The following is a 24133-nucleotide window of genomic DNA, read 5'->3' as shown; positions in this document are numbered from 1 at the left end:
TCTGCTGTTTACCTGAACTCTTCTAGTTACGCTGTATCTTGTCCAAATTACATCTTGATTCCTTTAGGAGCATTTTGCTGTCATACCCATCAAGTCTATGACAGGTTGTAAGGTCAGATTTTTTTTTTTTTAAAAATTGTATTTATTTATTTGAGAGAGAGAGAGACAGAGAGCACAAGTGAGGAGGAGAGGGAGATCCCAGCACTCTGGGATCATGACCTGAGCTAAAGGCAGATGCTTAACCGACTGAGCCACCCATGTGCCCCGCAAGGTCAGATTTGATATGTGTGTTTTTTTTTTTTTAAGATTTTATTTATTTGAGAGAGAGAGAGAGCACGAACAGGGAGGAGAGGGAGAAGCAGGCTCCCCGCTGAGCAGGGAGCCTGACGTGATACGTGTTTCATCAGGATGTTCAGTCTTGGGACAGACCCAGAAAAATATCATATATAATCATTGAATTGTCCAAAGAGTGCCATTGCATGGGCACAGCTGAAGTCACACCTCCTGGCATGGATGGAAACCACGTGCTGTAGCCAGCACAGAGAATGCTTCTGCCTTTTTGGCCAAAATTCTGGCTCATGTCCTTTTTTTTTTTTTACGATTGTGTTACTGGCATCATCATCAGGGGTACCCTTGACCAGTCAGTGTCCATAATTGAAAGCTGTTTATTCAGTTCATCACATTAATCCAAACCTTTACTTTCTATAAAAGGCATAAAACCAATGATATGCTCCTTAACTTTGACTTTGTTTTCTTTTTCTGTAGTTCAAAACATGAACAATAAGCATTAGTCATTCGATGTGGATTTTGTCCCTGATACAATCTAATTGATCTGAGTAATATTTACTTAAAAAAAATTTTTATGTTCAATTTCTTCTCTCACTTCTTATCCTCCAAATTAATAAAGTTATTGTCTATATCCTAGGTAATTACTTGTTTCACTTTTAAAAAAATCCATCCTACATGTTTGGCTACTTGGGCTTTAAAATTTGAAGTCATTTCGACAAAGAAAAAAAGACAAAATAACAGACTCTTAAATACAGAGAACAAATTGGTGGTTGCGGGGTGGGGGGGATGGGTGAAATAGAAAAAACAAATTGAAGTCATTTCTACTAAACCTAGGCTTTATTATTTTGTTTTCTGTATATGTCATGACATTAGTGCCCCTCCCCACCCCAAATAAAACGTTATGTTTGGCTGAACATGGGGCACATGATTTAATTCTTTTAGGAACATCCCACCAATGTTCCCTAGTGCTGTCCACTTGTCTTTGTTGAAGACTGTCCACGGGTGACTGTCTGTCTCTCTTTTCCATTTCTAGTAATCATAGAGGCGCTTTCTCAGGGGTACAAGTGAAATCCACTCACTTTGTTGTTGGCAGTTTTAAAAATTTAAGCAGACTCTTTCAAGATTTTTCTTTTTCTTTTTTCCTTTTGTTTGCCTGCATCCCACTGTCGTAATTGCACTATCATGATTTCTCTTTGCACTCATGCTCGGTGATCTGAGGGATTCAAGACAAAATGAATTGCATCCAGAGTATACAATTTGAATATATTTTCATCATAGGAATATAAATTACATCAATTGTAAAATTTAACTTTAAAAAATGCTTGTGAAAAATAATTTTATTTTTTCTAAAATATTTAAAAATTTACCTATTACACTTTAAAGGCCAAATACAAATAGTAAGTAATAAATATCAAAACTTGAAATCAAAATTACTTAACCTAGAATTCTTAACTTTTTTGAAATTCTAATTAAATCTTGTTAAATATTTTATAGAAATAAAACCACTGTGATTCTATCATTCAATGGAGTCCATCTATTTGGAAATGGAAACATCGTGTTTGCTGAGTACCAATAATTGCTAACACTGACTAAGTGCTTATTACGTGTTCTGACGGCCCTTTGAAGTGGGAGGGATTACTCATTTTTTAGGGTGGGCAAACAGAGAAACCAGGGACTCGTCCTGGTGTCCTCCGGCAGTGAGGAGCGGAACCAGGACGCACCACACAGCTGAGTACCACCCCCGCAAAGGCCACCGGGCAGGGGTCTGAACTGCTGTGGGTGTTCTCAGGCCCGAGGCCTGAGGCTCCGCGGGGCCCAGGGTGGGGACCTGAGCCCCGCTACTGTCCCAGAGCAGGACCAAAGCCCTCGCGGCCACCTGCGCCGGCACGAGGGCGCCACCTGCAGGGCAGCGGGGGCCCTGCCCGGGCAAGCCCCGCTCTCCTCAGGGCGAGAAAGGTCCAGCTGGTCAGGCCCCCGCAGATCCCGCGGGAAATAAGAAAAGTCTGGATAAGCGGAGTCAGGAAAGACGCTGCTCTCCTAACCATTCACTCAGTTACCCATTTTCACTTCTTCCTTTGGCAGAGGGAAATTTCTTCCCGATGTCCAACCTCGATCCCTCAGACTGCAATGAGAAGCATTTATCACTGCAGAGCCAGAGGGCAACCCCAATCTTTGTAGCTGCTTCCTAGGGTGTCCAGAGGTCCAGATCCCTGGAAATGCATGGGGAGTTCCAGCCCCATTCCAGCTAACCCGGTCTCTCCATCCATAACTGTCACTCAGACCCATCTCCTTACCTTAGGAAAAGCTCTTCTCAGTTTGTAAACGTTTGCCTAGAATTTTGCTACCCAATTACACCTTCACAACCCTCACAACAACCCAGTGAGGTCAGGATTGCTGCTGTCGGTTCTCAAACTGAGACCTAGGGAGATGGTGTGACTTGTTCCACAGAGTGGGGGGCAGGCTGGAAACATTGATCTGATCGCAAGCCCAGGGTGCTTTGTGCCAAGCACCATCTCCGCTTGTGGGAAAGAAGGGTGTGCAATGGTGAATTCCCGCGTCTCTTCACTGTGTAAGGGGGAATGTGCAGAGCCAGGGTGCACATGAATGAGTGAGATATAACTAGGCAGCTATTTGCAAGACCGAAAAGAAAAAAGAAAAAAAAGACCTCACCTACCCCACCTCTTATTTAAAAAAAAAAACCAAAAAACCTCATTCCAAAACGGATCATAGTCTTAAATGTGAAATGCAAACCTATAAACTTCTAGAAGCTACAAGAGAAAATATTTGTGACTTTGGGTTAAGCAAAGAGTGTTCAGATATCAAAAACATAATCTGTAAAAGAACAATGTTGATAAGAAAGTGGCCTTCATCACTATTAAAAACTTTTGCTCTGCAAAAGACACTAAAAATGTAAACACAGACTGGGAGAAAATAATTACAAATCATAGCCCTGACAAAGGACTTATATTCAAAATATATAAGGAAAATGACCTAATTAAAAAATAGGCAAACGATCTCAACAGCTATTTCACTAAAGAAGGAATAAGGATGGCAAATAAACACATAAAAGATGCAGAACATTAGTCTTAGGGTAATGTAAATTAAAACCAAATGAAACAACTTAAATATTCAAAAATAAGGATATAGCTAAATCATGGTGCATTTGTGCAAAAGCATGCACCTTCAAAAATTATATTTTGCTCTTCAAAATAGCATAAAATATACTTATGGAACAATGTATTAAGTAAAAGAAACAGGATTTAGAGATGCAAACACTATTATCCCAATTTGAAGGAAAATTGTGTGTGTAACATATATGTATTTTTTTAAAGATTGATTTATTTATTTTAGAATGTGTGTGCACGGGGAGCAGGCGTGCAGGCAGAGGGAGAGGGAGAGAGATAATCTCAAGCAGACTCTCTCTGCTGAGCACGGAGCCTGATGAGGGGCTCAATCTCATGACCCATGAGATCATGACTTGAGCTCAAATCAAGAGTTAGCTGCTTAACCAACTGAGCGACCCAGGTGGCCCCCATTCGTGTATTAAATAAAAACTGAAATACATAAGGGCGCCTGGGTGGCTCAGTCGGTTAAGAATCTGTCTTCAGTTCAGGTCGTGATCCCGGGGTCCTGGAATCAAGGCTCACATCGGGCTCCCTGCTCAGCGGGGAGCCTGCTTCTCCCTCTCCCTCCGCCCCTCCTCCCCACTCATTCTCTCTCTCTCAAATAAATAAATAAATAAAATCTTTTTAAAAAAACCCCTGAAATACATAAACACATAAATAAGTCTCATTTCTGGGTATGGCAATTACAGGTGATTTCAGTTTTTCCTTTACACTTCTCAGAATTCTCCAAAATATTGCCCAGCATACACATATTGCTTTTATAAATTGTCTAATAAGAGAGAAAAAATAATGGATGCATATCTGAGCCCCTAAGCCTTCCCATAGAAGATGCCACCCCAGCTCCCAAGAACGGGAGTTTTATGCTCAAATTCTCCCTCCCTCCAGCCTTATCCAGGAGCCCTTTTCTGCTCTCTGCTCTAGAAGCTGCCAACTTCCCTTCCCTCTAGGAATACCCCTCCTTCCTGGCTGTGTCCTAGCTCTCCCCTTTCCTCCAGTTGCTCTTTCTCCCTCCTCCTCCCTTGTGGACACTCCTGCTGCCCCTCTCCTACGATGGGGTCCTCGGGGACCCTTCCACCCCTGATCTTTCTGATCTTCGTTCTGTCCCTGTGGGATTTCATTCACTCTGTGCCATCAGCAAGGGTACCCAGGACACCACATCATGGTGTCTGACCTAAACGGTCAGGCAAGCTCCAAGCCGTTGCTCATTCACCCAGCCATTCAGCCCGTGTTTATTGCATGTCTATCGCCGGGCACAGCTCTAGCAAAGGAGCTGCTTTCCCAGACCTAACATTCTAGCAGAGGGTTCAGGTAATAAACATGGCAACAAATGCATAAAGGAATTACCTTCAGAGCCTGCATGTTACAAGGTCCCTGGGACAATTGAATGCACATTAAAACTTGAGAACCACTCCTTTACGCAAGCAGTTCTTAAAGTATGGTCCCAGCCAGCGGCCTCAGCATCTCCTGGGAGCTTGTTAGAATGCAAATTCTCGGCCTCTACCTAGACCCACTGTATCAGAAACTGTGTGGGTGGGACCCAGCACCTGTGTTTAACAAGGCCTCTAGGGGATTCTGCATGGTCCCATAGAGGGCTCCTCAAGGTTAGGGACCACATCTCAATTATCTTGGTATCTGTATTAGTTTCCTATTGCAGCTATAACAAATTTACCACAAACACAATGGCTTAAAACAACCCAAATTTATTATCTTATGGTTCTGGAGAGCAAAAGTCCAAAATCAGTTTCGCTGGGGTAATATCAAGGTGTTGGTAGGGATGTGTTCCTTCTGGACATTCCAGGGGAGAATCCATCTCTTTGCCTTTTCTAGTGTATAAAGGCTGCCCGCATTCCTCGGCTCAGAGCTGCATCTCTCTGACCTCTACTTCCATTATCACACTTTGACCTCTGACCCTCCTATCTCCCTCTTCTAAGAACCCTTGTGATTACAAGGGACCCACTCTGAAAATCCAGGACGATCTGCCCATCTCAAGATCCTTAACTTCATCACCATATAAAGTACCATATTCAGAGGATCTGTGAGCATCTCCGAGGGACGGTTATTCAGCCTACCCAGCATCCGTCCCAGAGCAGGTGCTCGGCAAGGGTCTGTAGAAAGAATGAATGAGTGAATGAAGAAAGAAACCAGGGACCAGATGAAGCCTCCGTCCTCCCCATCCTGTGAGCACTGGCCCTCCTACAAGCATCTGACCTGGTCCCGGGGTGATGAGACCCATTCATGGCCCTGCACACATTGCTCCTTCACTGCAAGTGCATGTGCGTTGGGCAGGTAAGGCTCAAAAGTGAGACTCCACCAGCTAGCATGGAGCCAGGGGCACACTCAGCAAACATCGGGGCTGGCAGACCAGCAAGCCAAAGGTCAGCTGTGAGGGGAATACGGGGTGCCCGCTGGTGGGTTTGGTGTCTGGGGTCACCAAGAGAACATGCACTTTGGGCTCAAGCGCTGACTCAGCCAGGCGCCACTTACATAGGAACTCCACGCCTTCCGGGTTACTCCACGTGCAATACGGGACGATAGCAACAGCTTCACCAGGTTGTCAAGAGAACTGCAGAGAAGGCAGAAGTTCCCTGCCCTGGCCTGGTGAATGAGGGCGGGGTTGCACTGCTGGGGAAGGGGGCACCCGGAGAGCCAGAGCTGACCAGGCTGGCAGGGGCGGGGCGGGCGCAGACTCTGACTGTGGGTGGCCTGGGGACTAGCCTCCGCCCACAGGTCCCCCGGCCACCAGCCCTGACAACCCTGGGCTGAATTAGGCTTTAGGTCTTCCATGGCCCTTTCTCTCGGGCAATTTGCTGACACCCCTTAGTCATTCACTGCAGCAGAACTGAACTCAGAGAGGAGAGGAGTCATGGGGCCCCGGTGGGTCTGTGGGCCTCCCTGTGGACCCCAAGGTGGAGCAGAAAATGCTCAGGATCTGGGGAAAGGAAATCTGAGCTCACTTACCAGCCTCCCTGACCCTTTAAGCCTCAGTTTCCCCTATCCATAAGCAGGGAGGATGCAATCTGTCCCTGCTCTTCCTTGGCCCTTGGTGGTCAGGAGTCAGGACGAGCCAGGGAGGGGAAGGGTAACACGGGTGCAGGGAGTGATAGGAAGAGGCTCTGCCTGGCGTCTTCTGCCCGGGATGTGAGGCATGCCTGAGCGAGGGCTGTTTGTCCTCAGTTACATTCAGGAATATTCCGATAAAGACATTAGCATGCTGTAATGGAGGATACCGGCTTGGAGCTAAATTAAATATTTACACAGCCCTCAATGATCTTCTCCCTCTCTTTACCAGCTCCCTCCGCATGCTAAAATATTTAGCAGGGATTTCAGGAGCATTCTCAAATCCCAGTGATGGTTCAGAGTTATCTGATAGTGAGGAGGACGTGACCACAGGATCCGGCACATTCCCAGCCCCGGCTGCTTTTGTCGGAGGCCAGATCTGTGTATTGGAAGAAAGACATTGCACTTGGATCTTTAAAAGGCAAACAAAATAAACCATGTAGGCTAGGTATGACACAGATTGGAGCCAAAGGGACTTTCTAGAAAACAGGTCAGAAACCATAGCGAAAAGAGTTGCACAACAATTTTTGAGGAGGAAGAAATCCCAGCATGGCAGATGGCAATCTAATACAAATTCAGCCTTTACGTCACGGAGCCACTTAGGCAGACCATTTGCCCTTTTAGTATCTTCCTGTTCCTAGGATGGCTAATACATCGCTATGGTCCCAGTACTCTAATGGGTGAGACTGCCAGCAAGTACTCCATATTTCCCATAAGTGGACTGTTTCTCAAAGGCTTGATCCTGGGAAAGCCTTGAGATCGGCTGGCTAATGCGAATAAGAGTCAGATTTTGAACGTTAGCTGTAGGATATATATTGCGGTGAACTTCAGAGCAGACATGTTCCAAGAGAAATCGTATAGGTATTTAAGTTTCAGAAATCGAAATGTATCCTCTGATTATTAAGAAAGGCAGATGGGGGGGGGGTCTCCTGGGTGGCTCAGTCAGTTAAACGTCTGCCTTCGGCTCAGGTCATGATCTCGGGGTCCTGGGATCGAGTCCCACATCGGGCTCCCTGCTCAGTGGGGAGCCTGCTTCTCCCTCTCCCCTGCCCCTGCTCTCTCTCATTCTCTCTCTCAAATAAATAAATAAAATCTTTAAAAAGGAAAGAAGGAAGGAAGGAAAGAAGGAAAGAAGGAAAGGCAGGCAAAATGGCAGAGCCGTTGAGAGCACAAACTTTGCACCAGTCCTGAGTTGAGTCCCTGCCGTGTGACCTTATTCAAATCACAGCCTCAACTTCCCAATCTCTGAAACAGGGACTGTGACACGGGGCTCAGGGAGCATTAGGTGAGATCTGCTGTCTATAGAGCTTACAGCACCTGCCGATTGTGAGAGCTTGGGAAACACTGGTTGTGATGTCACTTTCAATCCTCCTGTCAAAGTGAAGCTTTCCTTCCCACTAAAGGTTTTGTGTAACTCTGTCCTTCCACACCCAAGCTGACTGCGTGTACATCCCAGGGCTCAGAGGCCGTCCAGAGCTGCCCTGCCCCGAAGGCCAGGCCCCAGCAGGTCAGCAGGGGAGCACTTCCGCCTCCCAGCTCCGACAGCTGGGTGGGGACAGAGAACACAGCAAGCTTCCCGCTGCCTTTCCTGAGAACACAACTTCAAAAGGTCCACACCTAGATTTTAAGAAAGCCTCAGGCCCAGCGCCAGCCCCCTCCTCCCTGGGGTCAGCACCCTGTCCCAGTCCTTTTGCTACAAGTGTCCATCCAGGCTGCCACTGAGGAGGCTCTGGATAGCACCTGTCACCTCTCCATCCCAGAGGAAAGATCCGAAGCCAGAGGGGAGAAGGTCCTTGTCCTTAGCTGAACCCCACCTGGGTTCAGATCTCAGCCCTGCCTTTTCCTAGCTGTGGACCCACGGCACCTTTCCTGCCTGGTCAGAGTGTCCCTGTCTGGCCCCACAGATATCCTTAGTATTGTACCAAATAACGTGCAGGGCAGGCGAGACTCAGAGGCCAGGTTACCTGCAAGCTGTCCCTTCCTCTGTTACCCCACAAAGTGGACACAGGAAGACGCATGTGGAGGAGGGGGCTGGTCTACAGGTGGGGACTTCAATCAAGGCCTTGCCCTGCCTATAAAATAGCTCTGCTCCCCGGCCTGAACACCACTGTGTCTGAAACTTTAGCTTCTTTCAAATGCAAATATTCCACAGAGGCAGCCCACATTGGGACCTGTGCTCGTTTCCACCTGAGCTTGAATAGGTCTATTCAACAGCCTTCCCTGAACAAGGGACTAATAATAATTACTATTATTATATATTCATTCAAATATTTATTGCACAAACAATATTACAACAATCTCAGAAATCAGAAAAAGGATCACCCACAATTGCAAACCTTTTGGTTTTCTTCCCCCCCCCCCTGCCGCCCCGCTCCCCTCCAGCCTTTGTTCATGCGAATGTACAACTTTTCCACCGTGGGACTCCTGCCCAATGCAATTTTGCACTCAACACTATATCTTTAGCGATTCCCCATGTTGCAATCGTCCTCCCAATTAGCTTTTACTATGGGCGTGCTCAAGTTCGCTGCTTTTAGACATAATGCCGAAACTTTGTTCGAAGAGCTTTTTCAGTGTCTGAGGATTATTTCCTTAGGATACACTCAGGTGTGGGACTGCCGTGTTAAAATTTGTGATGAGTTTGCAGAGTCCAGGTTTTACCTGGAGCTTGCAGACAGCTGGTACCTGGGGGCTGAGAGAGAGCTGGGGGTCGGGGAGGGGGTCTCTGGGTTCAGTGGGGCAGTCAACGTTTGCTGGGGTTGGGGGGAGTGCAATCCTTAAAGGCAGTTAGTCCTGGAGGAGAAGCTGCAGCCTCAGGCTGAGAACAGATAACCAGGGGCTGCACAGAGGAGCCCTCCCCCCCCGCCCCCCCCCGCACTCCTCCCCAAGAGCTTGACTTGCCTCCAGCAGGTGCTGCGTCCACATCTGGTGCATGGGGCTCAAGGGCACAGGAGAAGGAGAAGCCCAGGGAAATGCTGAGCCACGTGCACGTGCACCGATGGCCCCGAATCCAGGCAGGAAGTGCAGCTGTAGCCTCTGCTGGGGCACGTACACCACCATCGCTCTGCTCTGCGCTGGAGCTGGCCGGTCGGGCTCCCCGTATCTGCATGACTATTTGCTGTGTGCTGGGCCCAACCCCGGGCACTGTGGGCAGGATGATAAGGCCACAGACGTGGCTTTGGCCTTTAGACGCACCAAGAGGTAGGGAATCGGACTACCTCGGGGTCTCCACGCTGCCTGCTCCTCAGAACCACCTGGGGAACTTTCAAGAAACCCCAGGCCCCCACCTCCAGAGATTTGGATTGAATGTGTGGCTCATGCTGACGTCTAGCCAGGATGGAGACCCACTGGGTTAGATATTACATTTTGTTGGTAGGCCATTTTTGGATGCAAGGACAGAGGCCGTGTGAGGCCACAAGGAGAAAACAGAGGTTACTGTGGGTTATGATGGGGTTTGCTGGGGGGAGGAGGGGGAGGCTACATCCCCTTTGTCATCTCCATGTGTACCCTCCCCTCAAGCCACCCAAAGAAACCCTCCACCCAAAGAGACCAGTGCCCTTCTCTGCTGATGTGGTCCTGCAGCTCTCCCCTTGCAAACTGGGGGCTGCCCAAGCCCCTTGTATGGGGGACCGTGGGCCCTCGGCCGCTGCGCAGAGGTGCCCTGGCCTAGGAAGCTCTCATTGGAGACACTAGTGGTCTGCTGGGTCCTCTCTTGGCATCTCTGCTTCTTCTCCCTGAGCATCTTTACTCCTTAGGTCAAATGACCCTCAAGGCCCCAGACTCTCTGGTTCTGGGTGGATACTGGCCCTGAGAAACCCAGCTGACACAGGGCAGACTGGGACCTCCTCCAGGTACCCCAGATAAGAAGCCCTGTGGTTTTTCCCTGGGGAGGCAGGGGTCCGGGCCCTAAGCATGGCCCTGTGGCCTGGCCTGGCCAAGGTGAGTCCCAGACAAGGAAGGGGGGTCACCCCCCTCCCCCCTCAGCACCTTGCCCTCCACACACACCGTCCAGGGGCCAGCCCTTCATGCTCCATCTCCCTCCTCCTGCTCTGAGGACCACATCCACACCTGGGCAGGGTTCGCGTGGGGGGCTGGGCTCTCTGTAGGGAATGCAAAGCTCTATCATGCCTCACAGCTCCTCGGCAAAGGGCTGTCAGGCTCTGGGCATCCGCAGAGGGGCTGGGGCACAGGGGGCGGTGAGCACATCCTCCTAGAGAGGCGTCTTTCCCATAGGTACCCCAGGAGGGAGAGGTGTTAGAGAAGAGACAAGGACTCACTGTCCTAGGGAAATTTCGAAGGGCGTGTGGCCCTGTGGACACCTGGATTTGAGACTTCTAGCCTCCAGGACAGTGGGAGAGGGCGTTTCTGCAGTTTTACGCCACTGCACCTGTGGTGATTTGTTTTGGGCACCCTAGGAGACCAGTGTCTGAACGCAGTGGCCCAAAGGGAAGTTCCCGTCAACTGTCAACCATGTACTCCCCCTGAGCAGCCACTTCTTCTCCCACGGAATGAGCCTAATACTTCCAGCCCTTGGCGAGGCAAGGAGAGAGCTTTGTCAGAGGCGCTGTCGGGCAGTGCTGGCCCCTCTTCCGGCCTCAGTCTTCTCATTTGCAAAGTAGAGCAGTAAGCTCCGCCTGAAGACTCCATCGTAGGGACCCAAGAGGAGGGACAGGACCTGGGGGCGAAGTGAGGGTTGGATGTACCCACGTCCCGCTGGGAAGTGCAGGTACATGGTTCCTGCTGTCTGACAAGGCCATTTGGACAAAGAGCACAGACAGTCTGGGCCCCTCTGGGAGGAGCTGACCGGCCCCCCGAGGAGGAGGCTCTGGTTGGGAAAAGTACTTCTGACACCTGGCGCCGTGCACACCCAGGTGCCAGGGAGGGCAAGAGGGAGAAATGGGAGACTCCAAGTCATATGGAAGGGGAGGGACTGTCCTCCCCAAAAGGGTATTTGCATTGTGTTGTTAAAGTGTCCCAAGGAGAACCAACATTTCTGAGTGACGCCCTCCTTTCCCCCCGCCGCCCTCCCTCAGTCCCTCTGACCACTTGAAGACGCACCCCTTTCGCAGTTCATCCTCTCCTTGCCATGAAGAGATGCAGTGCCCAGCCCAGGGTGGGGCACGTCCACAAATGTTTACTGAGGCCCTCGAAAAGAGACAACAAAACCTAAGTGTTAAATTCACTCGGCACTCTGAAGTTCACAGGGCACTTCCAAAAGCATTCTGTGGTCACTGTGATCAACCCTGCAAAGAACTAGCTTCGGACCCCCGCTCTATAGATAAGAAACTGACGGTCAGAGAGGAGAAACAGCTGCTCAAGGCCATCTCAACACAGGCTGCCAGACTCCTGGTGCTCTTTCCATGTCACCTCACTGCCTTCCTGACCTGTCATCTGCTGCCTCACTGGGTAATTTGGGGTCTGTGTCTCCCCAGGAACATCCTGTGCCCGTATCTCCCAATTGGTGTGGCCTCAAAATCCTCCAAGGTCTGCAGTTCCCAGCCTCGCTTTGTAGACCTTCCGTGGGACTCCAGCACCCTCCCCTCTGCTCCCCACCTTTGTACCTTGGCTCGGCTCCTTCTCCTGGGCTAGCATGCTCCTCTCAGTCACTAGAACATTCCCAGTCCTTCCCATGCTTCCTGTGCTTTTGGGCTACACAGGGGGCCCAGACCCTGTACAGAGTCCTGAAGTCCTGGCTCAAGTTCTAGCTCCGCAACCCTTGCTGAGGCTGTGACCTTGGCCCCGTCACTCTTCCTCCCTGGGTCTCCATTTCCTCCCATGTGAAATGGGGAAGTTGAACCCAGTACTCCATAAATTCTTCTCCATGTGGTCTAGAGTGCTCCCTGCTGCCCCCATTACCCTGCTCTGCCCTCCCTGTGTGTATCCACAGCAGCCCTCCTTGCTCCACATCCTTCTCCACAGGGGTCCTGTTTCACCATTCGGCGAGGCTTTAATCTCCCTGCAGCAGGTGAGGGGCTGCGGCACCTGCCCACCCGGCCTTTGGCCAAGACAGGCTGATCAATTAACTGGTAATCCACCCACCACCCTCCTTCAGGTTTCAGGAGCCTCTTCATCTGCCCTCTTCAGTTCCCAAGGTGCACACAGAGAAGCCTGCAGTGGTTAGGAGTCCGGTGGGGCAGAGGCGGCCCCTTGTTCACCTTGGTGCGGGATGCTGGTGGTGGCCCGTGTGCCCGCACTGTGTGCGCCACAGCTTCTGGGGGGGGGCGCGGCCAGCACTAGGCTTTGAACACCTGACACCCTATTCTGCCTCCGAAGCCCATCACTGTCACAGGCATCAAAAGATGACATCAGAAAGCACACAGCTCCTTGCCTTGCCTGCCCCTTCAAAGAGCTTCACATCTCACATGTCATTTCGTCCCCCAAACCCTTGGGAGGGCAAAGTCAGGATTATTAACGAGGGACTTGCCCGAGGCCACTCTGAATTCAGCAAACGCTGGGCCTGGAATCCACTCTCCCTGTGCTGACCATTCTTGTCAAGCTCTGGTTTGCACAGGCTGGCTGCCTGTTTGTGTGGCCTCGTCACTTCCCTTCGAGAACTTACATCGGAAAGGACAGGCTGATCTGGACTGAGACACATGCACATACACACACTTCTTTATGATGCGCAGCTACAAGAAAACCTACGCAAGACGCCCAATAGCATGATTCAGTATCCATAAAAAGGGCCTTAGAGATAATTACCTCACAGCAATTGGGGAAACTGATGTTCAGAAAGGGCTAGAAACATGTCTAAGATCACAGAGCTAAATGGAGGCCTCTGGACTCCTGGTCCTGTGCTCCTTCCACTCTGTCTGCATATTTAACGAGGCAAGGCAGGAAGCAGAAAGATCTCAGAAGGCCTGGGCGGGCAAGGAAGGACGACCTCCATTTCAGAAGTTTTGTCCAAAGGGTGCATTTTCCAGAATTCCTAGGGGGGTGGGGGGGGCAGGCAGGAAGTAGCCGCAACCTGCTCCTGGCAGTAGCCACACAGGCTGGAGGGCCGTTTCTATTTGTCCCCTGTGTCCCTTCCACTCTTGTCACTGCGTCCACTGAGTGGCAGAAGTCCAGGCCCAGCAAGTTGCAGACCTGGGAAATGGAGTCCTGGGGAAAGGCGGAGGGTGGCAAAGCTCCCCTGGGCAGGGGCATTCCGGAGAGAGCCGGTGGAGCTGACGCCAAGGCCAAGAACAGCCCGGGGTGGGGAGAGGACGTGGTGGGGTGGGGCTGCGGGTACCCAGTTGTTTTTTTCCTTCCCTGTGCTCCACCCCGTGCATTCTTCTGAAGGGCAGGCTCCCGGCCCTTGGCCCCCACCCCGGGAGTGGGGGTGGGCGTGGAGCGCGTGGAGGGGTCCACGGGGTGGGCGTGGGGCCTATGCGCCCCTCACGACTCCACCAGGCGCACGGCTTCCGTGGCACCTCGGGCGCGCGAACGGTGGGCGCCGCTCCGGAGGTCACCGAGTCGGGCGTCGGGGGCACGTGGTTAGGTGCGGGCGGGCGCCGGGAGGGGTGCCCCCTGCCCTCGGCTCCTCCCCCGGGGCCGGCGCGCCCCGCCCCGCCCTGCGCGGGAGGGCACCGGGGGCGGGACCCGCGGGGAGGCGCGCCGACCGGCCGGGCCAGGTGCAGCGCCCGCGCGTCTGGGGGCCGCCGCGGCCCCGGAGGAGCGTCCCTGTGTCCGGCCGGCCCGTGCCGCGCCCCCGCGCCCCCGCGCCCCCGCGCCGGCCGCCGGCGACCCTCGGAAGCCAGGTAACCGAGGGCGGGACTCCTGGCCGGCGCCGCGCGCCTCCTCCGCGCCTGGGGGGTTCCACGCGCGCCCCGCCGCCCTCACGCTGCCTGCCGCCCGCCGGCCGCCCCGAGGGCCGCTCTCGGAAAGTTTGCGCCGGGACGGCCGCGCCCCGGGCGGAGCGACGGGCAGCCGCGGCCCCGCACGTCCCCGCCCCAGGGGTCCTGGCGCGCGGGGGGCCGGGGCGGGCGCGCGGGGTCTCCGCCGCCACGGGGGATGCTGGCTTTCTCGCTCGTCCCGTCCTCACCCCCCCGAACGTTTGCGTCCCTCTCCGCCCACTCCCCCCCCCACCCCCCCAGTCCCTTCACAGCGTCCTGCGATGGGGACTGCGGAGTTGGCGATTTCTGGAGGGATGTTTACATTCGCGCTTCCCGCCGCCTCGGGTCAGATACACGGAGGGCGAGCGGGCAGCGGCAGGAGGGGTGCGGGTGAGGGGGCGGCCTCTGCCCAGGGCGGCCGTCTGGGCCCTGCTGAAGGGGGTGCCCAGCCTCGGGGAGGTGCCGGTTTCTGCCCTGTCTTCTGGCAGGCCGCCGCCCGGCTGGGCATGCTTGGCTCCCTCCAAGCCCCAGTCCAGCGCGGGAGAGAGCGTGGCCCCGCAGCCCGGCAGGGGCCTGGACCCATCTAGAGCTCCGAAAGCCTTGCCGATGTGAGCAGAAAGGGCGTCGTGCAGCCCACTCAGTGTGGGGTTGGGGGTGAAAGATGCCCCTGCCCACGCAGAACGAACGGGAGAGAACAGACGAGGGAGGTCCGCGGGTGAGAGAAGAGCTAACATCACTCACATGGACGCATCTCTGATTTCATTCGCCTCCCCACTCCCCCCCGCACCAATAAACCAGTGAGGCAGTGGGTCTTATTCCATTGGCAAATGAAAAAAAAAAAAAGAGGCTCAAAGAGGTTAAATAATTTGCTGGGAAAAAGTGGTGGATCTGAACTTCAGGGCAGTTTCCTAGAGCCAGATGGTTGGTTCTCCAGTTTTGCTGGGCCCCTGACTCAGCAGGGGTTCATTTCTTCTCCCCTCTTCCCTTGAGGTTCTTACCCTGGAAGGGGTAGGTCAGGAGAGGGCCCCTCCAAGAAGAAATAAAATCGGGTCAGGCAGCTCCTGGGAGAGCCAGCTCCTTGCCCAGCTACGGGACTGCAGGAGGGCAGGCACCTGTTGGGTTACTGTCCTTGACGTAGTACCCGGCCCGCGGGAGGTGCTCAGCAGAACTGAACGAATGAACCTGAAATGACAGAGATCCTTTTCCAGCTGATGGATCTCTGCCCTTGGCAGGGAAAGAGGGTCCTCTGAAAAGTTGGGAGTCAAAAAGGTGCCTACTGCCACGGAGGGTCCTTGACATCCTTTCCCATTGGGGCAGTTTGATGCTTTATAAATCACTGAGCACATCCATAATCCCATGTGCTTTTCCAGACAGGTAGGCTTTCCCTTTACCCCGGATCCACTTCTTGTCAGGCCAAGGAGAAGCAGAGGGAGGTGGGTTATGTGCCCAGCTTGGCCCTGCCCTGGGAGGAGGGGGCCCTGTCCCACCTGCACTGGCATCCAACCCAGCCCTCCAGGAAACCTTATTGGAAGCTTGACTCTTCTTTGCCTCGTCCCTCTCCTTACCTGTTCATGGGGGCAACCATGGACTGAGGGCGGAGAACTTGCTTTTCTGGGCCTCGGTTTCCTCATCTGTAACATGGGGACAAGTGAGTCTGCATGACTTTATGAGTGAGTGGTCCAAAGGGCTCTGTAAGCTTCTGTGTACGTGTGTTAGCCTGAGCTCCTCACGTGGGCTGTCCCTTCCGTCTAGGAAGCGACCACACATGCATCTTAGCCTCCCTCAGAGAGCTGGCCTTATCCTGAGCATACAGTAGGTTCCCAGGAAGTACTCCCTGAGCAAAAACAATTTCTACAGGAAGAGAAATTCCTAAAATTGGGGGAAAATGGGAGTTTTTAATCCTTTTCCCCATCCCCATGTAAGTAAGGAGAGAGGACATTCTACCATATAGGGGAGGCTTCAGGAGGAGGGACCAGAGGGGTCTGAGAGCCCCTAGAGGTGGAGGTGGTCAGTGTCTGGCTCATTCAAGGCCACTCCGTACCCTTGAACTCCTCTGCAGACCCAGGTGTCTGCTTTGGCCTCAGGACAGACCGGGGCACTCAGAGTTGGTCAGTTCCGTTCCCTGGCGGAGGCCAGTGAGAGCATAGCTGGGATGCAAGCCCTTGCAGCCCCTGTCACCACTCCCACCCCCACCAGCTGTCCCCGCACACATGTAGCGCCCTGCCCAGCTTCCTACTGCCAGTGCCTGAGTCTTAACAAGAACCCAGCAGAGGAAGAGCTTAAGACCCAGAATTTCTCAGCTGGAATAGCATTCGAGGTCCTCTCCCTTCTACCCCTTCCCTGCTCGATTTTCCATGGTATTTATCACTATCTAACGTCCTGTCTATTTTAGCCAGGTCTCTGTCCCCTACACCTGGCTGTTAGGGGTGCTTAAGAGTTGCCTTGGGAAAATGTTCAGGTCACCTAGAGGGACAGCTCCTCGGCTGAGCAGATGGCCACCAACATAGGGTAATTTGAGAGAGCCAAGGAGGAGTGCTCGCATTAGACCCCCATCCCCAAAAGAAGACTCACAAGGCTGCTCTCCAAGAGTGGGCAGTTCCTTTGTTAGTGGTAAAAATAGTGCCCCTTTCAGGCAGCCTTTTAAAATTCCCCAGGACACTAAAGAGCCAAGGAGGACCAAAGCCAGGCCCCCCTGCAGCGCTGGGGGAAAGGATGGAGCTCCAGATCACTGGGCCAGGGATAACAAACCAGGCTGAGAAGGTGTGACTAGATGTGTGGGCCAGGAAGAGTGAGGACATTATTCCGCCCAAGGTCCTGGGGAAAGCTTGGGGCTCTGAGGCCTCACTTAAGAATCTGTTAAGAGTGGTTTCCTTGGAGGACGCAAGAACTACATAGGTGTAGGGACAAGCAGGATGGAGAAACTCGAGTGTGGGGGTAGAGTGGTGGGCCAAGAATTGTCTCCAGTAGAAGCTGGAACTTTCTATGCGATCAAAAAAATATGGGACGTGCCTAGACACACACTAAGCAGCTTCAACCCCCACCCCTACCCCCCAGTCATTCATCCAGCTGCCATTTTTCAGGAAAGGAATTTTATCTGTGTTTCAAGGCAAAACTCTGGGGCCCCATGGAGTCAGCTGGAGGAGAGATGTGACAATAAGATTTTCCAAGGAAGCTGGCAGGGGCATAGGTGGGAGGTGGGGTCCCTGGAGGCATTTCCTTCTGACACTCACGGGAAATGTAGCCCCTGCCTTCTTTCCTGATTGCTTGCGGGGGGCGATGGTTGCATTTTTAATACTAGTAATAAGCATGCGATAATTGTTAGCTGATTGCCAGGCGCTGCAACCCAGCCCGCCGCACAGATGGTCGGAGAGCCGAGAGGCCGAGGTGGCCGGCATCCCCCCACCCCCAGAGGAAGCTGCCCACACAGTAGATTCGTGGGGAGCTCTGGCTGTTTCCCCAAGCCCCGCTCTTGACACCCAGATCCTTTCCCATTGTCATTGTGGTTTGCCAGATTAAGAGTGGGGATGCCCCTGTGCGTGGGCGTTAGGGGAGACACCCAGAAATTGTGTCTCTAAGGGTGTATAGGAGTTGACCCGCTGCTTGGAAAATTGGGGAGGAAGGGGACAGGGAGATGGAGGGAACAAAGATAACACTTGCCTGAAGAAATGAATCTGTCCTGGTGACTCCTGGGTCCCAAGCCACCGCAGCTCCCCCCCACCCCCCATCCTTGCTCCCCAGCTGCTCCCTGTGGGCTCCCTTGCCCTGGAGCGGGCGAGGCCCGGGCCTGAGACATAGCTCCTGTGTTCCTGACCCCTGGCGTTCTCCTTATCACCGCCATCACGAGTCCGGTGGCTTTCAGCAACAGGGGATGGAAAAGTACGTCTGTTGTGACATCGTGGGAGTCAGCCGTTCAGTGATGGGGTGCTCTGTCAGCTCTAACACCTGGCCCTGCGCCCTGCTCTTGGCTCACAGTTGGGAACACCTGTGGGGGGAAAGGACAAGGGTGACTCTAGATATTATTTTGAAATTATGCAGATGGCAGTGAGAAGCCAGCAGGTACAAGAGAGACAATCAGTTTTAGCATCTGGGAGAAGAGGCGGGGGCCCCCAAAGCAGCGATCCAAGGTGTAATTCCTGCCCACGCCGTGTCCTGTAAGGCGGGGTTTGCGTTAGAGAGCTGTCCTCGCTCCTGGCCTTGACCCAGGCCAGGCCCACCCCCAGCGTGCTCCGTGGGGCTGTGAGTAGTGAATTTTGCCCAAGCGCACCACAGCCCGGGAGACGTTCTTCCCCTTTGATTATTCGGGAGCCCCGTGGCCAGGCTGACCTTGGTGGGATGACTGGGAGCCTGTCGGAGGCACAGAGCCCAGCCGTCATGGGCTTCTCGATGCCATGGTCCCACATTCGGCCACTCGGCCAGCTTGCTACCAGAGTTGGTCACTGCATGCCTGGTAGTTGGAGGCTGGTGTGGCCGGCAGGGAACTGGATTCTGATTCTGGTACTATCTCATCACGGTGTGACTTTGGCTCAGTCGCTTCCTGGGCCTCAGTTTCCTCGTCTGTAAAAGACAGCTTGGCTTAGATCAGGGTTTCTCACCTCAGCGCTCCCGATGTCTGGGATTGTTCTTCTGGATAGTTCTTTGTTGTGGGGGCTGTCCTGTGCATTGTGGAATGCTCAGCAGCATCCTTGGCTTCTACCCGCCCCCCCCGCCCCCGGGGATGCCAGGAGCACCTCTCACTTCCTTCTTGACAACCAAAGATGTCTCCAGAGCTTGCTAAATGTCCCCTGGAGGCAGGATCATCTCTGCTTGAGAACCCCCAGGTTGGATGATCCCTAAAGACCCCCCTGATGATTATCCTCAGGATGGGGGACACACTTGTCTTTTCTAGTCCCTGTTTTATAAATATGGGCTGTGCGTGAACAAGAAGCCTGGGGATAGGGGCTCCAAGGGCTTGTAGGGTGGGACATGAGCTATGGGAAAAAAGGAGTCTCTGGGCCCCTGCCTCTTGCTGAGCACCAAGGCCAAGTCCACTTTGCCTTCCAGACCTTGGGTTACATAAGAAAGTGGGGGGGGGCAGGCCTGTGGCCGGCACACACACTAAGGTCAGCAGCCTTCCACCGGTGACTAATCATCTCCCTGTGCCCTAAGGACTGAGCTTCTCCTCCTCCTGTGCAGGCTCCTCTCCCCTCTCTCTCGCTGCCTGCCCCTGGAGAGGGCACAGGAAGTGAAGCAGCCCACCCGCTGGGCAGAGGGGGAGAGGCCGAGCCCAGTGGTGTTGGATCCGAGGGCCACACTGCCTGCACCGACCCAGCCCTGGTTTGGTTTTGTTTATTCCTCCCACGTGAGCTGTTTATTAACTTTGTCCACAGAAGCCCCTTCTGACCTCACCGCTTGATGGAATGAGGATGTCTCTTCTCCAGGGCTGGGAGGGGTTTGCCCATGGATGTTGGAAGTAAATCGCTGTTCTGGGGACGACAGGCTGTGAGATTTGGGATAATGTTAACCAAAGTGATTGGTTTGGGTTATTCTTTCTTTTTGTTTTATTTATTTATTTTTTAATTGAGTATACTTGCCGTGTAACATTGATTTCAGGTGTACACCGTGATGATCTGCTGTCTGAATGCACTGCACGGGGGGTCACCGCGGTAAGCCTGCTTACCATCTGTCCCCATTCCAAGCTGACTTTTAGGACCTACTCTTGACAGCTTTCAAGTAAGCACAACAATATTACTGACTTTAGTCACCATGCTGTACGTCACATCCCCACGACTTCTTTATTTTGTGATTAGAAGTGTGTACCTCTTGACCCCCTTTTCTTTTCTTTTTTTTTTTTTTTTAAGATTTTTATTTATTTATTTGACAGAGAGAGACACAGCGAGAGAGGGAACACAAGCAGGGGGAGTGGGAGAGGGAGAAGCAGGCTCCCCACTGAGCAGGGAGCCCGTTGTGGGACTCGATCCCAGGACCCTGAGATCATGACCTGAGCCGAAGGCAGACGCTCAACGACTGAGCCACCCAGGCGCCCTTGACCCCCTTTTCCTATCCGCATTGAAGGCCTGTAGATGGCTCTCAGCGGAGGGGCTAGGAGCAGTGAATTAATCAGACACAGCCCCTGCCTGCGGAGGCCTTCAGTCCGGGAGGACAAAGATTCAGTCTAATTGCAATGTTACCAATGTCCCCTGTAGACTCTGCACCCATTGAACACTAACTGGAACTCTGTACCCGTTAAACACTGACTCCCCATCTCGTCCGTCCGCCAGCCCCTGGTGATTACCATTCTTCTTTCTGTCTCCACGAGTCTGACTATCCCAGGTACCCCGTGTGAGCAGGATCTCGCGACGCGCGAACTCCTATGCCTGGCTTGTTTCACTTAACGTCCTGTTGTAAGGCTCATCTGTGTTGAAGGGGCATCAGATTTTCTTTCCTTTCTTAAAAATTGTTAAAGATTTATTTATTTTAGAGAGAGAGAATGAGAGAGCGAGAGAGTATGGGGAGGAGGGACAGAGGAAGAGGCAGAGACAGAATCTCAAGCAGTCTTCCCACTGGGCGCTGAGCATGGAGCCGCCATGGGGCTCGATCTCATAACCCTGGGAGCAGGGCTTGAGCCGAAATCGAGTCAGACGTGTAACTGACTATGCCACCCAGGGGCCCCAGGGTTTCTTTCCTTTCGAGGACTGACTAGCATCCACTGTACGGATGTACCACATCTTCTTTATCCATTCATCTGTGGACAGCCCTCTGGGTTGCTTCTACCTTTTGGCTGTTGTCAGTCATGCTGCTGTGAACACGGGTGGGCAGGTATCTGTGTGAGTCCCTGCTTTCAGTTCTTTTGTGTGTATATTCCCGGAAGCAGAATTGCTGGATTATATGGAAATTGTGTCTTACTTTCTGAGGAATTACTGTCTTGTTGAGGAAGAAGTGTTAGAGCTAGGTTTTAAGGATGAACATGAGATATCCAAGCATTTAGGTAAGGGAGAGGGGAGGAAGAGAGGGAAGAGGAGGGGAGGGAAGGGGAAGGGAGGGGAGGGGAGGGGAAAGCCTAACTGGTGCCACGAAACACAGTGGTGTGTGTGCTCGGGGGCTGAAGCAGGGTGTGGCGGGCGAGGAGGCAGGGGGAGGGTACAGTGGGAAGGGTCTGGGACCGGGCTGGGGAACCTGGGCTCCGAGCTGTGAGAAGCATGGAAGCGTTTTTTGTGTTGTTTTAAAGATCTGATTTATTTGAGAGAGAGAGAGAAAGAGAGCACGCGAGTGAGAGGCAGAGGGAGAGAGAGACTCTGAAGCAGAGTCCGCGCTGAGCACAGAGCCTGTGGCGGGGCTCGATCCCGCAACTGTGAGATCATGACCTGAGCCGAAACCCAGAGCCGGGCGCTTTACCGACTGAGCCCTCCAGGCGCCCCTTTGGGAGGGGTTTTTAATTGGGAAGTGATACAGGCCAGTGACATCTTAGAAGTATGTCGCAGGGAGTGGTGTCACAGGTGGATCGGGAGGGAAAGAGGCTTAAAGCAAGAACCGAGCAGGACAAAACTGGGTGGATACACTGAAGGCACGTTGTCGGGGTGCGTGGAGAGGGAGCGGGTGTGGGGGTGGGCATGCTGCACGGGGGTATCTGTGTTTGTGCTTTGGCGGCCGGGTGACCTGTGGTGCCCCTGCTGGGTCAGCTTACAGGGGGAGTAGCCGGTTCGACGAGATGATGAAGGGGGAGGCCAGGACCAGATGGCCTGAAGGGTCTCTTAGAAACCCCCCCTCTGGTGGGAACGAGGGCTTGGGAAGGTGGGCAGAGCTGTGGTACAAGGAGAGGAGCTGGTTAAGGGACCAGGGAAAAGACTGCCATGGGATGGCACAGAGGACCCAGCGGAGCTGGAGGCCAGGACATGGCACGGCCTCTGCCGGGGACAGGGCCAACCCTGTGCACTCCGTACCAATCCGGACGATCCATGTCTGTGCTTGAGGCTGGGCACTGGGGGTGGAGATACAGAGATAAACATGAGCATATATCCTGTAAAGCTTAGAAAATGGAACTTGCCCAATGCCTTTGCACAGTTAAACATTTAATCACATTGGGGATAGGTGATAATGGAGCGTGTTTTGAAAGCGTGTCATGGGGACATGCTTTAGTCTAGGGCAGGGTTTCTCACCTCAGCTCTACTGACATTTTGGACCAGAGAATTCTTGGTTGTGGGGGCTGTCGTGTGCATTGTAGGATGTTTAGCCCATTAGGTGCCAGTAGTTACACACCCCCAACCCATTTGTGGCAACCAAAAATGTCTTCTAGACATTGCCAAACGTCCTCTCGGGGGACAGAAATCACCTTTAATTGACATTCTTTGGTCCCGGAGGCCAGGAAAGGCTTCTTGAAGGAATGTTAATCCGAGTTCTAGAAGATATATAAGAATTAATCAAGATAAAGCAGGAGCAGGTGTGGGGAGCAGAGAGGAGAGTATTCAGGGCACAGGTGACAGTGTGTGCAAAGGTCCTGAGGTGGGAAAGAGCATGAAGGGAAACTGGCAAAGGGAGCCTTGGTGGAGGTAGGGAGAGTGGCTGGCTTCTAGGGATACTTGGGAGGGAGCACGGGCAAGGAAGCCTCTCTGCGTGGAGGATGGAACTGGCCAGAAGCTGGTGAGAGACACTTGGGCATGTTGGGTTGGAGACCCCTGGAGACTTCCATGTGGAGCCCTGAGCTCAGAAGAGAGGTCTGGCTGGAAATACACATTTGGGAGTTACCTGCATACCAATGATGAGTGAAGCCTCGGGGTGGACGAGGTAGCCTAGGGGGAGTGTGTGGACCAAGAAGAGAAGAGCAAAGAGGAGGACCTGGAGGTGAGCTCCACCATTTAGAGACTGGGGAGGACTGCCCAGAGAGGGAACAGAGAAACCTGCAGGGCGTGATGTCCTGGAAACCCAGGGAGGCATGTTCAAGGGGGAGGGCGTGGCCGTTGTGAAGTGGGTGGGGCCGGAGCCAGCGGCCGCTGGGGGCGGGAGAGTAGAAGTCGGGGAGGCCGATTCCCCTGGGGCAGCTCGGGCAGGTCAGGGGGAGGCAGGTGGGGAGTGAGGCAGGGGAGACAGCTGACGGCTCCAAAAGCTTGTCTTTAAGAGGTGAGAAGAGAGTTCTGGAAGCCAGAAAGGAACATGGGTCAGGGAAGGGTTCGTTTTGTTAATTTAATCTGCTTATGGCCCCCCACTTTTTTTTTCTTAGAAAATAAACGTACATGGTTCAGAATTTTAAAAAATTGCACAGATTTCACTGTGAAAAGTCACTATCCCCCATCTCCCTCGGCCTCCTAGTGCTCTCCCTTCTTGGAAGCAACTTTACCAGTTTTGTATTTACTCGCTTGCCTGCATGAATCAGAACATGCATATACAGAGTCATTCTCCCCAAATGGGAGCACACTTATGTTCTTTTCTGCCCCTCGTTTGTTCTTTTCCCACTTAGCTGTCTTGGGATGCTTCCAGATCGGTATGTAGAGTGCTTCTTCATTCTTGTATATGGCTATAGAATGTTCCACTCTATGGATGTCACATCATTTATTTGAGGAATCTCCTGTTTTTTGGACATCACAAACAATGCTCCACTGAATCACCTTGTGCTTTAGTCAGTTTGCAGTGCAGGTGGTTACCCATGGGATAAAGTCTCAGAAGTGGAATTGAAGAGCCACAAGGTGTGTGCATTTGTATTTTGAAAGAAATCAGCAAATTGCTCTCCATAGAATTTTTAGGAAGGTATACTGCCAGGAGCAATGTGCGAAGGTGCTCGATTCCCACGCCCTCTGACGTGAAGTGTTACCAAACTTGCTGATATTTGCCAATCTGGAAGACAGAAATAGTTTCTCAGTAGAGTTTTAATTTGCATTTCTTTGGCTA

At 52.7% G+C, this 24133-nt stretch overlaps 1 protein-coding gene and 1 long non-coding RNA gene across 2 annotated transcripts in view; one reads left to right on the top strand and one right to left on the bottom strand.

Annotated features, from left to right (window-relative positions):
* Positions 1-24133, bottom strand: part of LOC144382879 (uncharacterized) — a 1041026-nt gene that overhangs the window by 17332 nt on the left and 999561 nt on the right. The gene's annotated exons all lie outside the window — the stretch shown is intronic.
* PAQR5 (progestin and adipoQ receptor family member 5) overlaps positions 14081-24133 on the top strand; it is a 73569-nt gene continuing 63516 nt past the window's right edge. Inside the window, exon 1 of the mRNA XM_036113599.2 lies at positions 14081-14203. The gene's annotated coding sequence lies outside the window, so the exon portion shown is untranslated. The remainder of the gene's footprint in view (positions 14204-24133) is intronic.

The sequence above is a fragment of the Halichoerus grypus genome, chromosome 8, assembly GCF_964656455.1.
Source record: "Halichoerus grypus chromosome 8, mHalGry1.hap1.1, whole genome shotgun sequence".
Lineage (NCBI taxonomy): Eukaryota > Metazoa > Chordata > Mammalia > Carnivora > Phocidae > Halichoerus > Halichoerus grypus.
The sequence above is the reverse complement of the archived record's forward strand: the minus strand, read 5'-3'. Positions and strand labels throughout refer to the sequence as shown.